Genomic DNA, 14,781 nt, shown 5'->3' with positions numbered 1-14,781 from the left:
GCATGGTATTTTGTACACTACATTCGTCTTGCTCATGTTGGGTATCGGGTCCTTCGTTCTGGTGAGTTGTTGTCTGAGCGTGGCTGTTGGTTTGTGTGCCGTTATGAGTCCAAGGGGTCGTCGTAGTCTGGCTGTCAGTTCCGAGATGCTCCTGATGTATGGTAGTGTGGCTAGTTCTTTTGGTTGTGGTATGTCCTCGATCCGTGGTCTTTCTCTTAGGCATCTGTTGATGAAGTTGCGCAGGTATCCGTTTTTGGCGAATACCTTGTATAGGTGTTCCTCTACTTCTTTTTGCAGTTCTGGTGTACTGCAGTGTGTTGTGGCCATTTTGAATAGTGTCCTGATGTAGCTTCGTTTGTGTGTGTTGGGTTGGTTACTTTCATAGTTTCGGACTTGGTCTGTGTGTGTGGCTTTCCTGTATACCCTTGTGGTGAATTCTCCGTTTGGTGTTCTCTGTACCATCACGTCGAGGAATGGGAGTTGGCTATCCTTTTCTTCTTCTCTCGTGAATCGGATTCCTGTGGGTGTGGCGTTGATGATCCGGTGTGTTTTTTCTATTTCCGTGTTTTTAATGATTACAAACGTGTCATCGACATATCTGACCCAGAGTTTGGGTTGAATTTGTGGTAGGACTGTTTGTTCTAACCTTTGCATAACTGCCTCTGCTATGAGTCCCGAGATTGGTGATCCCATGGATGTTCCGTTGATTTGTTCGTATAACTGGTTGTTGAATGTGAAGTGTGTTGTGAGGCACAAGTCCAGTAGTTTAAGTATGCCGTCTTTGTTGATAGGTTCAGCGTCCTGTTTTCTGTTCTGTATGTCCAGTAGGTTGGCTATTGTTTCTCTGGCTAGGGCTTTGTCAATCGAAGTGAACAGTGCTGTCACGTCGAATGATATCATGGTTTCTTCTTTGTCTATGTGTATATTTCTGATGATGTCCAAGAATTCCTGTGTTGATGGTACAGAGTGTTTGGATCCGCTGACCAGGTGTTTCAGTTTCTGTTGTAGTTCTTTGGCCAGTTTGTATGATGGTGTCCCTGGCAGTGATACTATGGGTCTGAGTGCAGTACACCAGAACTGCAAAAAGAAGAAGAGGAACACCTATACAAGGTATTCGCCAAAAACGGATACCCGCGCAACTTCATCAACAGATGCCTAAGAGAAAGAACACTGAACGAGGACATACCACAACCAAAAGGACTAGCCACACTACCATACATCAGGAGCATCTCGGAACTGACAGCCAGACTACTGCGACCCCTAGGACTCATAACGGCACACAAACCAACAGCCACGCTCAGACAACAACTCACCAGAACGAAGGACCCGATACCCAACATGAGCAAGACGAATGTAGTGTACAAAATACCATGCAAGGACTGCACTATATACTATATAGGACAAACAGGAAGACAGCTAACAATCCGCATACATGAACATCAACTAGCCACGAAACGACACGACCAGCTATCCTTAGTAGCCACACACGCAGACAACAAGCAACATGAATTCGACTGGGACAACACTACTATCATAGGGCAAGCCAGACAGAGAACAGCCAGGGAATTCCTAGAGACATGGCATTCATCCACAAACTCCATCAACAAACACATCGACCTGGACCCAATATACCAACCACTACAGCGGACAGCTGAAACTGACAACCGGAAGCGGCAGGGACAGACCACTATAAACACCAGAGGAAACATCAAAGAAGCGCTTCGCAGGAGGCCCCCAAGCACTGCTGATGTCGCCTAGCCAGGGGACGAAACGTTTGCAACAAAAACTTCCAGCTCGTCGAACAGAACCACAGCAGGAATTTTCAAAAGTTAATGGGGAAAGTGGCTTGCAGGTGAAGGCTGATCTGACAAATCATGACAACAGCGAGATATGAGAGACGAGAACTAGCATGTTTCTGTTCTGTTCCGGCAGGAATAGGGAACACTGGTTCACCAAAGACGTTAAAATTCTGGTCAAGTAAAACTGAGGACGTGGGTTAATACCTGGAGGAATTTAAATGGTCAAGGAAGATACTTAAGATGGAAATGAGGAGGTCAGAATGTGGACATGAGATAGCGTTGGCAAACAAGTTAAAGGGAAATACAACGGAATTCAACAAATGGATTATTGGTGAAAGGGGAACTTGGGAGACATTCCATGCATGTGCATAAACAGAGTAGATTGTGAAATCACAAAGGAATGTTTTGTGATAAAATTCACTGGGGAGAAAGACATAGAAGCTCGGCAACTTTGGGAAAATAAATAATGAAAAGTGCTGCTGAAGAATTTGCATTCCTGGTGAACTCATCAAGTGAATCTCATTGGTGTTCAAAGAAGAAATTGCCGGGAATCCAGCAGATGTTTGTGCATCATTGACAGCCTGGAGGGATGTGCTGGAAGATTGCATAGTGACTAATATTGTGCCATTATTTTAGAAAGTATGCAAGGGAAAGCCAGCAAGTTTAAAGTACAATAACCTTGCCATCAATGGTGGTTATTTTGATGGATGGAATTCTGAGATACAGGAATTAGATGCATTTGGAGCGTTTAGGACTGAACTGAGATAAGTACCTTGGTTTTCGCAAACTTCATTGAGTTTATGCCGAAGTGCCTGAGAGAGAGACGAAGGCAGATTGGTAGTCATTGTCTCCATTGACATCAGCAAGGCCTTCGACAAAGTTCCGCATGGGACATTGGTTTGTGGTAGTAGATGATACGAGATCAGGAAGAGCTAATCAATTGTATTAAAAAAGTTCGGTTTTAGGAGACAAAATATGATGGTAGAGGGCAGTTGTTCCAACTGGAAGCCTCTGACAAGGACAAGTGTTGTGTCCACTGTTGCTCGCTTTTCACAGAAACTATTTGCATACGAATAAAAGAAGATTATCAGAGAGTGTAATCCAGTCTTCACCGATCGGACAGGTGGGCCAAGGAATTGCAAGTGCAATTTAATTCAGATAAGTGTGAGGGATTGCATGTGGATGAACAAACAAGGGCAGGACTTGCACACAACTCACAAATGAGCTAACACACACACACACACACCCCTAACTCTCTCCCTCTCTCTCCGTCTCACACATGCACACCCACACACACGTACGTAGATACACACATAAACGCGCAGATGTACACTCATACAGACACCCCCCCCACACACATAGTCTCTCTCACTCTCACACACACACAGAAAAACGAAGTCTATTTCACACACACACATGCATACACACACAAAAACTAACGAGCACACACCGTCACACTGGTACACACACACCGAATTTCTCAGACACATAAACCAGGTGTCTATCACACACACACCCTTTCTCCCAGAAGCACATGTGCAGAAATGTGTGCACGCACAGACCAACAAATGCAATTATTGACACACACACGCTCTCTTTCTCATACAAACAGACCCACTCTCTCTTTCATACACACACTGTCTCTCTCAGAAACAGAAACAGATACGAACACGCTCTCACAGACCCATATATGCACCCACTCTGATGGACAAACTGTGTCTCTTTTTCACATGCACACATATGCAGACAAATGCACACACACACCCTCTCTCAAGTACAAACAGATACACGCACACTTCCTTTGTCCCTCTTTCTCTCAGATGTGACCTCCATCTGTACGATGTTCAGTAAGACATCCAGCACGATTCCACATGGCAGACTGGTTCGCAAGGATGGATCACATGGGATGTAGGGAGAACGAGCCATTTGAATAAAATTGGCTTGACGGTAGCATGCAGAGGAGAAAGCGAGGCCTTAGAAATGCTGGATATCAGAGTCGACAGTGTATTTCTGGGAAAGCAAAGAATTCAGGCAACACTGCATTCTCTCCTAATGATGGGCTTCTGTCCTAAACGTCGATTCTCCAGCTACCCGGGTAGGAGACAGAGGTTGTTTGTCGAAATTGCGCACTGGAGACATGTGACTAGCGATATGCCACAAAGATAGGTGCTGAGGGCACAGCATTTTGTCATTTACACGAATGATTCGGACGTGAATATAGGAGACAAGGTTAATAAGTTTGCAGATGTGTGAACAGTTACAACATTTAAAAGGCACATGGATGGGAAAATGAATAGCAAGGTTATACCGGAATGCAAGCCAAATGACAGCAAATTCGTCTAAGCCAGAACAGAGAATGTGGCCGACTTGCTCAAATTGAATCAGATTCTCTGTTATTGTGCTCTGCTATACTGTGTATATATACCTCCATGACAATTCGCGTGTTCAGAGATTCACTCTCTTCACTCCCTGACTCCATTTTCTATTCTTGTTGCAGATTCAGATGCTGTAACTACAGTACACAGACTCAGTCCATATTTGGGTGAACAAATCCTCAGGTGTCCATGAGACCAGTCACAGCATAATTCCAGCAACCCATGCCCAGCACGTCCACTAAGGTTTCAATAACTGGAGTCAATCAGAAGCCAGTCAGCTACAAGTTGGATGTCTGGCAATGTAACAAAATATGGGAGGGGCTATATTGTGTTCTTAACTGGAGAATGAGCTAAGAGAGACAAATGCAGACGTTCAGTGTACAGGCACAGAACAAGTTTCAAAGACGTTTCTCATCCTGCTGAAACTACTTCTCCCCCATGGAGCCTCACATGGGACACGCCGGAATGTGAACAACAGCTCAACAGACATCATTGCGTTGTCTCTGTGCTTCACAATTCTCGAACCCGATAGACGAGGGAAATATTTTAAAAAAAACAAGTGCAGGTAAAGACACATAGGGACCGAAAGGTAAACAGGAACGAAAAAAGAGATAATTAATAAACTGAGAGCAAGTTCACGAAAAATGGGGGAAATGCAGAGGTGTGGAGACTAACTGGAGGAGCTCGAAATTATCGAGTTCATTAACAAGAATCAGAGTTTAGTATATAGGCATTGATAAGTCAGCCCAAGTGATTTTTTACATCAAATTCGGAAACTACCTCTCAGAACCAGCCCAGACACCATACACTGGGACTAGGAGACAGTCCATCATGGAGAGCACTGCAGAATGTGCTGTTGTATTGCTAAGTCAATTGGACTCTCTGCCCAGCATTTGGAGTGTTACACACATTTACCAGTACATTGGCACTATATATGCGCGAGATAACGGACCAGCATGGGGTGATTTGCAGCCCATGCTGTGAGTGAAAGTAAATGGGGCTCCAACTCTATGCCTTTCTATCTCAATTGCATGAGGGAAAAGCAATTTATTGTGCCCATGTTTGCCCGACTATGTGTATCCAATTATGCGTATGTGTCTGTATGTTTGTGAATGTGTGTGTGACTACGTGTGTCCGTGTGTGCTTGTGTCTGTTTCTGTGTGCCTGTGGGATTGGGGTTTAGTATGGACGTTAGTTTGGCAGTTAAGTCATTCACGTCGTGTTGTAGTGCATGCACAAGGTCATACTATAGAGCTCCAGTAACAGATTTTGATAGTTCACGGAGATAGGTGAGAAAAATCACCTGTCGATGAGCTAATACTGAAGACGATGATGCTGTAATGCGATAGGTTAAGTGTTATGCTATGAACCTATGTAGCAGAGGATGATTAGTTCAGAGAGGCAAAACAAGCCAGTATGATTGATTTTGCTCATTCTATCAGAAAAGCCCGGGAAACAGGACTGTACAATTTGCAGAAGGACAAAGTACTGATGGGCTAACAGGAAAACAATACCGTTTGATTGCTACAGTCTTTTTTTCCCCAAGTTGAAGTTTAATTTCTTGAAAGATTTTCTGTATCTCCTGGTAATTTTTCACAGAATATTCGGTGATTTCCCACAACACATTTGGCAGTCCAAATGGGGCTGACAAGAGACCTTTCTCTCTGAAAAAAGCCAGCAGCTGTAGGGCACTTTCCAGTTGAACCGATGACTCTCCTGAGACAGAAAAAATGGCTGGCCATTCACAAATAAAACCTTTTGCTGTTAATTCGTACGACATTCTAACGTATAAGGTAGGTCTTCCGGAACGCAGAAGTGTAAGCAAAGCTGCTGGAGGGTCTCTACGATCCTAGGACCCATAAGGTGGATGGTTAATTAAATTTTGAGGAGAAACAGAGGACTCTTCAGGAAAGTTGTGCAGTGGTGTGAGTAGACGCAGAGGAAGTACATTGAGAAAATAGTCCACGAGGTGTGTGTCGGTTCCGTGGATACCGCGCTGAGTGAATAAAGGAAAAGAAGGGAACACTGGGGACTGTACCTTCAGAACATAGAAGGAAAGATTATTTTGTTGTTAACATTAGTGATTTTGAATGAAACTGCAAGCCGGCAGTTTGATAACAAATGATTAAAAGTAAAATAGTAGACAATAGCCAAGTTTTCTAAAGTTCAATATGCCTGTGGAATCTTTCCTGAAAAAATAACTTATGATAGTTAGACTGACGTTTTTAGATGTGAAGAAAGGGTCTGTTAAGGCAGGGCTGTGTGTGACTGTGTGTGTGTGTGTGTTTGGGTGTATATGAGTGTGTGTGTGTGTGAGAGAGAGTGAGACTCTACGTTTAACCATTTATGATCTGGTTTGAATGCACAATTGTGTGTTGGTGGTTGAACGTTTGTGTGTTGTTCCACAGAGCTCGAGAGTGTTCTGATTTTAATTTGCAATATGATAATTTAAGATAACTTCATAGAACATAGAACATAGAAGAATACAGCGCAGTACAGGCCCTTCGGCCCTCGATGTTGCGCCGATCCAAGCCCACCTAACCTACACTCGCCCACTATCCTCCATATGCCTATCCACTGCCCGCTTAAATGCCCATAATGAGGGAGATTCCACCACAGCTACTGGCAGGGCATTCCATGAACTCACGACTCGCTGAGTAAAGAACCTACCCCTAACATCTGTCCTATACCTACCCCCCCTTAATTTAAAGCAATGCACCCTTGTAATAGCTGACTCCATACGTGGAAAAAGATTCTCACTGTCGACCCTATCTAAACCCCTAATCATCTTGTACACCTCTATCAAGTCACCCCTAAACCTTCTTTTCTACAATGAAAACAACCCCAAGTGCCTCAGCCTTTCCTCATACGATCTTTCTACCATACCAGGCAACATCCTGGTAAACCTCCTCTGCACTCGTTCCAGTGCCTCCACATCCTTCCTATAGTAAGGCGACCAAAACTGCACACAATACTCCAGATGCGGCCGCACCAGAGTCTTATACAACTGCAACATGACCTCAGTACTGCGGAACTCAATTCCTCTACCAATAAAAGCCAGAAAGGTTTTCTCCAGGAATCATCAGTGATTAGTAGGTCCTGCGAACACAGCCATAGAACAGTAGGGGTCTGTAAAGGCTGAACGAACGAGGATAGACTGTCTAAATTAATTAATTAATTATTAATTAAAAATTTCAGAAGCTGACAGATTGATAAAGGGCGATTGCAAGCTGTAGAGTTAGGGAACACTGATAGAAATTGACAAGGCTCTAGCGGGCTTGTAAGGCAGAGGGGAATGAACGGTGAGAAGAGATGCAATAGATTAGCTGGAATACATTAATATGTCAAGATGTCAGGATGAACAAAGGAACTGCAGTTGGAATATTCTGTAATATGTTCCCAGTGGCAAGAAATTATGCTATAAACATTTTTGAAAAAATGGAAAAAAGAGAGAACTACGGATTTACATACTAAATGGCGAAAAGTAGGTACCTTTGACAGAGATATGGCCGATGAAATGGAAGGGATAAATAATGATTACAGACCAAAGGACAATTCGAAATAGAGAATATTCAAGGGGGAACCGGAGCAGAAATTTTAAAGATGTTCAGAAGTTTAGGAGAAGAATTGAGGAAAGTCTTTCCAGCATCAGTTAAGACTGGGTGTGGCGGTGGGGGCGAGGGGCAGGTCGGCTGATGCCAGAGAGCAGACAACCAAGTTTAGGGAACAAATACTTTGAAGGAAAAAATCTCCAAATATTTACAGCAGAACAAAGAGCCTTTGGACACGGAGGCTCAACAAGAGAAAACATGTGTATGTCCCCATTTTAAAAATTACGAAATGCCCCTCCCTGTTCAGGGAAAAAGAATATGACACAGTGTCCTGTAAGAAGGAGAACGGTAGAGCTAGAGGGTGAATTGAATTGTGAAGAAGCTTACCCAGAGCTGAATATATTTCAAATAAAAAGAGAGGCATAACAGATGAGGAGGTAAACAGAATTAGAAGATTTACAACAGGAAAAAAGAGAGGTTACGAGTTGAAATTCAGACGTCACCCATGATAAGAAAACAAGGAGACTAAGAGGCAGATTTGAATCTTTCCAGGAATGTTGAGCAGACACTGGTAAAGAGTGACGAGTGGAGAGGAGCAGCGGCTGTAACACAGGCAGAAAGATGGGTCCGAGCAGAACAATTCGGGAAATAATGGGAAGAAATGAAAGTAGAGTCAGAAATGGAATCTGTAGAGGAATCCGAATGTACCAATTTTAATAAGGTGAAGAGTCCGCCACGGGAGAAAATGATGCTGCTGCTTATAAAAGGTGGACAGAGCCACAATGCATTTCTTGGGGAACCCAGGAAGAGAAAGGGCTCAAATATATTTTGCCCAGTCTATATGAGGGATCAGGAAAGTGGATTAAAGACTTAGAAGACAAAACTACAGGAGAGTTGCTGGCTATGGGGGATTGATGGCACTGCTAATACGGGTGCTGGAGATCCAGAAATTAAGACAGACAATGGACGAGCCCGGCCGAAGAATGTGGTGGAGACTCCATTGATTGATGTTCGGGTTTGATCGCCTTAAACAAAGGGCATGACAGAGGCTTAGACTGGTATCCACATAAGATCGATCACAAAGCTTTGATAGTGGATACACTGGGAGATACTGAAAGCCCAGCAGCCTATCTTGAAAACCATTTGAAAAGTTGGAGGCTTGAAAAGAACACGATGTGGAAGTTAGCCAATTTTTCACCACAATGTTCCGGACTGCTGTTGTCGAGACAATATCCCCCTTACGTCAGCACTAAGGTAAAGATAGTGGGTCTAACGTCAATGGACCGCCAGGAATTCAGAGATCATGTCTTCTCTGCAGTTGAACGATACCAGAAAGATAAAAATGAACCTGGCCAAACAACAGGAGGAAGTGCAAAGAAAGTTGTCACAAAAGGCAGCTCGAGGAATCTACAATGAAAGAGAGAGAGAGAGAGAGAGAGAGAGAAACAAAAAATATGTTGGCAGTGACAACTGAGTTGATAGGTGCTACTAAAATGAACAAAATTTCTGTCCAGGGAGAACTCTCTCACACCCAGCTGGCAAGCGCCGGAAAACCCCTTGCCGATCATAAACATGTTTGCGCACATTTCAAAAGATAACATATCAAAGTCAAAGTAAAATTAAGCAATAGCCCAGACAGAACTGTGGTATCCACGTAAGGGGTAAAGAGGTGGGGGGAGGGTGCATAGTGTATGGTGAGAAGGCAGACTCAGAGACAGTCAAAAAACGTGTGTTGGGGATGTTATCAACCAGAATATTTTAGAAGGGATTGACCATATTGGACTGGACTTCTGGGCTCCAGGGTAGACCACTGAGGCAGAAACGTCCGGTTGTCCCATCACAAATGCCGACTAGCCCGACAGGCCTGTTAATCCGTACGGCATGTGCTCAGTGTCCCCCAAGAACCCGAGTGGGAAAGAACAGCATGCAAGGCTGAACAGGAACCTTTTGTACAATTTAGTTTAGAAGTATGGTTGACGCCTATGATAATAGACACTTGAGCTACTTGTACTTGCGTTTAACCGCAAATATGTCTCCTACCTTCCCATATCTGGTTAATTGATTTAGACTGTAGGATCCAAGCTTACAGTTTTACAACTGCAGTAAGTTTACAAATGGATAGTATAACAGTGGTCTTGTCTTTATTAATCTCTCAGGGGGCGCCGATTAATTTGCTTGTTAGAGACGCCTTGCTGAAATTTAAATTGAAATTTGAACGTACTCAAAATGGATTATGTGGAGAAAGGAGGATTTCTCAATTGTTATTGCAAGAGGCCAAGAATGCCCATGTATATTGGATATGAGACATAGAATGTTACATTTGAGAAACTTGGGAAAATGGAGGGAAGATCTTGTGGCATTGCTGTCTAAAGCTAAGCCATCCAAGTTTGCACCGCATTGTACAGTGATTTTTGACGAGACTCAGAGCAAAGTCTAAGAGGAGCGGTAGCACTGTGAACTTGTCATCCCCAGCATGTAAGGAGTGAATGCGTAGTAATAGGAAAGTAGGGAGCAGCATTTCAAATTAGTCAAAATGTGCCAGGGACTGCGTCCATGTGTCGGTGTTAGTAAATAAGGGACATCAGTCCAAAGATTTGGGACTCATGGTAAAGCATACAGAAATGATTAGTGATTGGCGAATAAAAGCCCAAGGGGTCTAGAAATCTGGAAGTATGAAGTATGTTAAAGTTGAAGCTTGTATAGACTTGGTGCGGAACCCAAATGAGGTTGAAGTGGTTTCAAAACCGAGGACGCTGATGATATTCGGATGAAGTGGCTCAGAGATATCCAGCTTGTTACCAGGGGGTTGAGGTGGCTCATTTTACATACGAAAACACATCTTCCGTAACGATGGGCTGGCCTGTGATCTTGTACACGCACCACAAGGCTGCAGAATTGTTAGAAAGAGGGTAATTTGTATTGAGGCCTTCCAGGGTAAGGGCATATCGGATGTTATTGACGTTTCCTGATATCATTATACGCAGATGTGTTTTAAGGAACATAGCAGCCTACATTCCATTAATACACTAAGGAAAACCCCATGATTCCGCAGGGAAGATAACGACATTCTCTGAATTGAGGGCTGACTTCTGTTCTGAGCCGCTGCCTGATGAGGATTAAAAATGTTCTCTTTGTTGATGGTTCATGTTACAGATCCCATGATGCAAATCATGCAGGGTTTTCAGTAGCGCAGCAAAAAGCACTCTCTGTTTAGAAGAATTAAATTGGCGGCCTGTCCACAACCTTGCTAACACAGCTAGCTGAGTTTAAGGCACTAACAGCAGCATGTGAGTTGATGGAATATGAGAAGGCAGATATCTATGCTGTTTCTGTTTATGCTTATGGGGTTTGCCATCTCTTTGGGCCGCTCTGGAACCTTATGGGCTTCAGGAAAATCAAGGGAAATCCATCACAACATTGCCAACATATTGTAGAGTTGATGACTGCGTTATTGATACTAATTATTATAAGTGTAAGGCACACAAAAAAGATAGTAATATGGAGGTTAAGGGTAATCAGGTAGCAGATGAAATGGCAAGAATGGCCTTTGGATAAACTTCAGTTTTCATCGCAACATCGGTGAGTTTAGATCTGGAGCCGAACTTAGTGGACATCATTGCGATGTCAGGTGGAGCAATCTGAGCTGAACAATTACTGTGAAGACAAAGTGGTATGGGGTGGGCAGGTGAAACCAAGAAGGCCTTTGGTGAACAGAGGAAGATTTTTGGATGACACCAACCCTTTTCTTGACCATTCTCATCTCAGAGGCATATGGGTTGGATCACTGTGCATGAGGGTAAGTACAATGAAGATAAAGAAGGATGGCTTCTGATCACCTTACTTGCAGGCCTCAGAGGCTTTCATATTGTCACATATGCGGCATATTTGCTGAAGATAATAACAGACAGGAGATAGTAGCCCCTACAGGACAGACAACAGTACCTGATGAAACATTAAAGCAATTGGTGATCGATTATGTGGACATGATGCATACGGTGAGAAAGAAGAGATCTATCTTGGAGGTCATGGACAGATTTGTATGTGGGTAGCAGCAGCCACATCTAAGGATTCAGGGGCAGGCACATTGGAAAAAATTCTTAACAACTGAGATTAATCTTAGGTTTGGCACGCCATCAGAGGTCGGTTCAGTTAATGAGTCTACTTGTATCCAAAGATTGCTTAAATTGATGCTGCAGAATGTGAGGATCGAGCAGAAATTTGGACGTGTGTCTCATCACCAGTCACAAAGTATGGTGAAATGGTTTAATGGAAGACGAAAAGCTAAGTTGAATAAAATTAGCACAAGTATACATTTTCACTGGATTGATGCGTTGCCACTGGTACTGATGAGCTACCGTATGCAGACTAATCAAATGACTAACTTGACGCCGGCTGAAATGCTTACCAGTAGATCCATATCAGTGCCCAAGTGGAGAGGTCAGAATGACGGACCTACTATGGAACACTTGGATCTCGAACTTAAGCAGTACATGCGATAGCTAACTATGATATCTGAGTCCACCAACACTCAGGAAAAACTAAGGGTACCGGTGTCTGCCAAGGAAATGGGTCCAATTAAACCTGGAGATCAGGTATATGTACGTATTTCACTGCCGTTCAGGTGGAGGGTCGATTTATATGGTGTAATTTCAATTATTGTCCCTGAGCTGACCCACAGACACTGGAGGGCTCTGGTGCTGAGGTACATGAGGGCAGAAAAGGGACAGCAGTGACCGGAAGGGATGTGCTGGGATTTGTTACTCCTTCGGTGGCATAGTGGTTAGCACGGTGGCACATGGGCGGCACGGTGGCACAGTGGCTAGCACTACTGCCTCACAGCGCCGGAGACCCGGGTTCAATTCCCGCCTCGGGCGACTGACTGTGTGGAGTTTGCACGTTCTCCCCGTGTCTGCGTGGGTTTCCTCCGGGTGCTCCGGTTTCCTCCCAGAGTCCAAAGATGTGCAGGTAAGGTGAATTCGCCATGCTAAATTGCCCGTAGAGTTAAGTAAGGGGTAAATGTAGGGGTATGGGTGGGTTGCGCTTCAGCGGGTCGGTGTGGACTTGTTGGGCCGAAGGGCCTGTTTCTACACTGTAAGTAATCTAATCTAATCTTCTCTTGATTTTGAACAATCTGTGGGTGGTGCTTTCTGGGATATGGTGCCTCGGGGACGATCGGTGATGTTTCTGTGTAAGGTGAATTTTCTCCTGATGGAGGAGGGGAGGTCACTGATGCCCCCTGTCCAGTCCTGAGCCTTGATATCCTTGTGCAGACTTGGGACTATCAATTTGGCGGACCTGGCAGATCTCGCTTGGTAGTGCCAATGCCTATCCCAAACGACTTTAACATGCCCTAGACGGGACTATGTCCCAGATCCGGCAATATACATTGTTGGTATCGGTTAGTCAGGGGTGAGGAATCAGATTGCCGCAGGCTGGAATGTACTGATCCCTTCTGAATGGATTAATTGCATCCATTGCAATCAGCTGAGTTTTATCAATTGCGCCAATGATGCCCTATTGATTTTAGGTGTGCAGGTGGGATTCAACTATTAGGATGGCATGGCCTGATAGGCTGGCCTTGGACTGGACGTTGGCTGAGAAAGGTAGTGCCTGTGTTATGTTTGGGGAATGGGAAACATTACTGTACTTTTGAACTCAATAATAATTAGCGGGAGCGAACTTTTTCCACTGTGTTGTGTAAGGTGAGGAATTTATGAAAAGAGCTTAAGGAGAATGTGGGGTCCAGCCCTTGGTGTTTTGGTAAGTTAGATAATGTTTTTAGTGGATGGGTACTTGGTTGGCCAAGATTGAAATTGCTACAGGTGTTGTGCTGATGTTCGTTGCCTTTGTCGTTTGCTGTGTGATACCTCTTCACGAGAGTTATTTTTAGTGGGTCGTGATGCGCGAAAATTCCGTTCCGCACTCGCGGACTCTGGTCCAGCCCGCTCTTCCACTGCTGCTCCACCACTCTACTAGTATTATCGGACGTCTCCAAAATGCTGAAGCCTTGTCTGAATGAAGACATCTGAATTCCATGTGTTTGCATGCATGTTTAGATTATGCTGGGGTTTGGGGTTTTCTTTTTTTTTCCTGATGTAGATACTGTGGGATGTGTTTTGACCCAGAGGTTCCACGTGAAGAGGGAGAATCATTTAAGGCGTGGACCCTGGATTTTTATTTTGCCCACTTATGTCGCTGTCCCTACCGATTTGGCTTTTATGCATCCTGGCACATTGTTCTTCTTTTCTATGTAATGCCTATAGGTCTCAAAGGATGGAATGTATGAAGGTTAATTTGGCAGTTATACAGTTAACTTAGTGTCGTAATGCATGTGCAGGATCATTTTACAGAGCTGCAGTAACAGATAATAGTAGTGCACTGTGATAGATGAGTTGAATCACTGATAGATGAGCTAATACTGAACACGATAATTGTGTACTGTGATAGGTTAAGTGGAATGTAGAGTACTCGTGTGGCAGACGATGATTTGTTTAGAGAGACAAAGCAAGCTAATATGATTGGATATGCTAATGCTATCAGATAAGTCAGGGAACAAGGACAGTATAAATTGCAGAAAGACAAAAGGACTGGTGGGCAAACAGGAAAAACACCTTCTGATTGTCACAGCTTCATTTTTTTGCAAATTAAAGATTAATTTCATGAAGGAACTTCCGCATCTCCTGATAATTTTACACAGAGTATTGGGTGATTTTTCCACAACAGTTGTTAGAATCGCAAGTCGTTGTCTGAGAAAGGACATGCATGGAAGAAATCCGTTTAAAAATGAGCAAACGCTTCCCTGACTAAAAAAAAGAAACAACTGCAGATGCTGAAGATGAGAAACAAAAACTGCTCTGATGAAGAGTCCGCAGATTAGAAACATTGTCTCTGCTTTCATAGAACATAGAACATAGAACAATACAGCACAGAACAGGCCCTTCGGCCCACGATGTTGTGCCAAACATTTGTCCTAGCTTAAGCACTTATCCATGTACCTATCCAATTGCCGCTTAAAGGTCACCAATGATTCTGACTCTACCACTCCCACAGGCAGCG

Source organism: Chiloscyllium plagiosum, unplaced genomic scaffold (genome assembly GCF_037043375.1).
Source record: "Chiloscyllium plagiosum isolate Xiang-an unplaced genomic scaffold, Cpla_swu_hap1 HiC_scaffold_42, whole genome shotgun sequence".
Taxonomy (NCBI): Eukaryota; Metazoa; Chordata; class Chondrichthyes; order Orectolobiformes; family Hemiscylliidae; genus Chiloscyllium; species Chiloscyllium plagiosum.
This window is presented reverse-complemented; position numbering follows the sequence as displayed.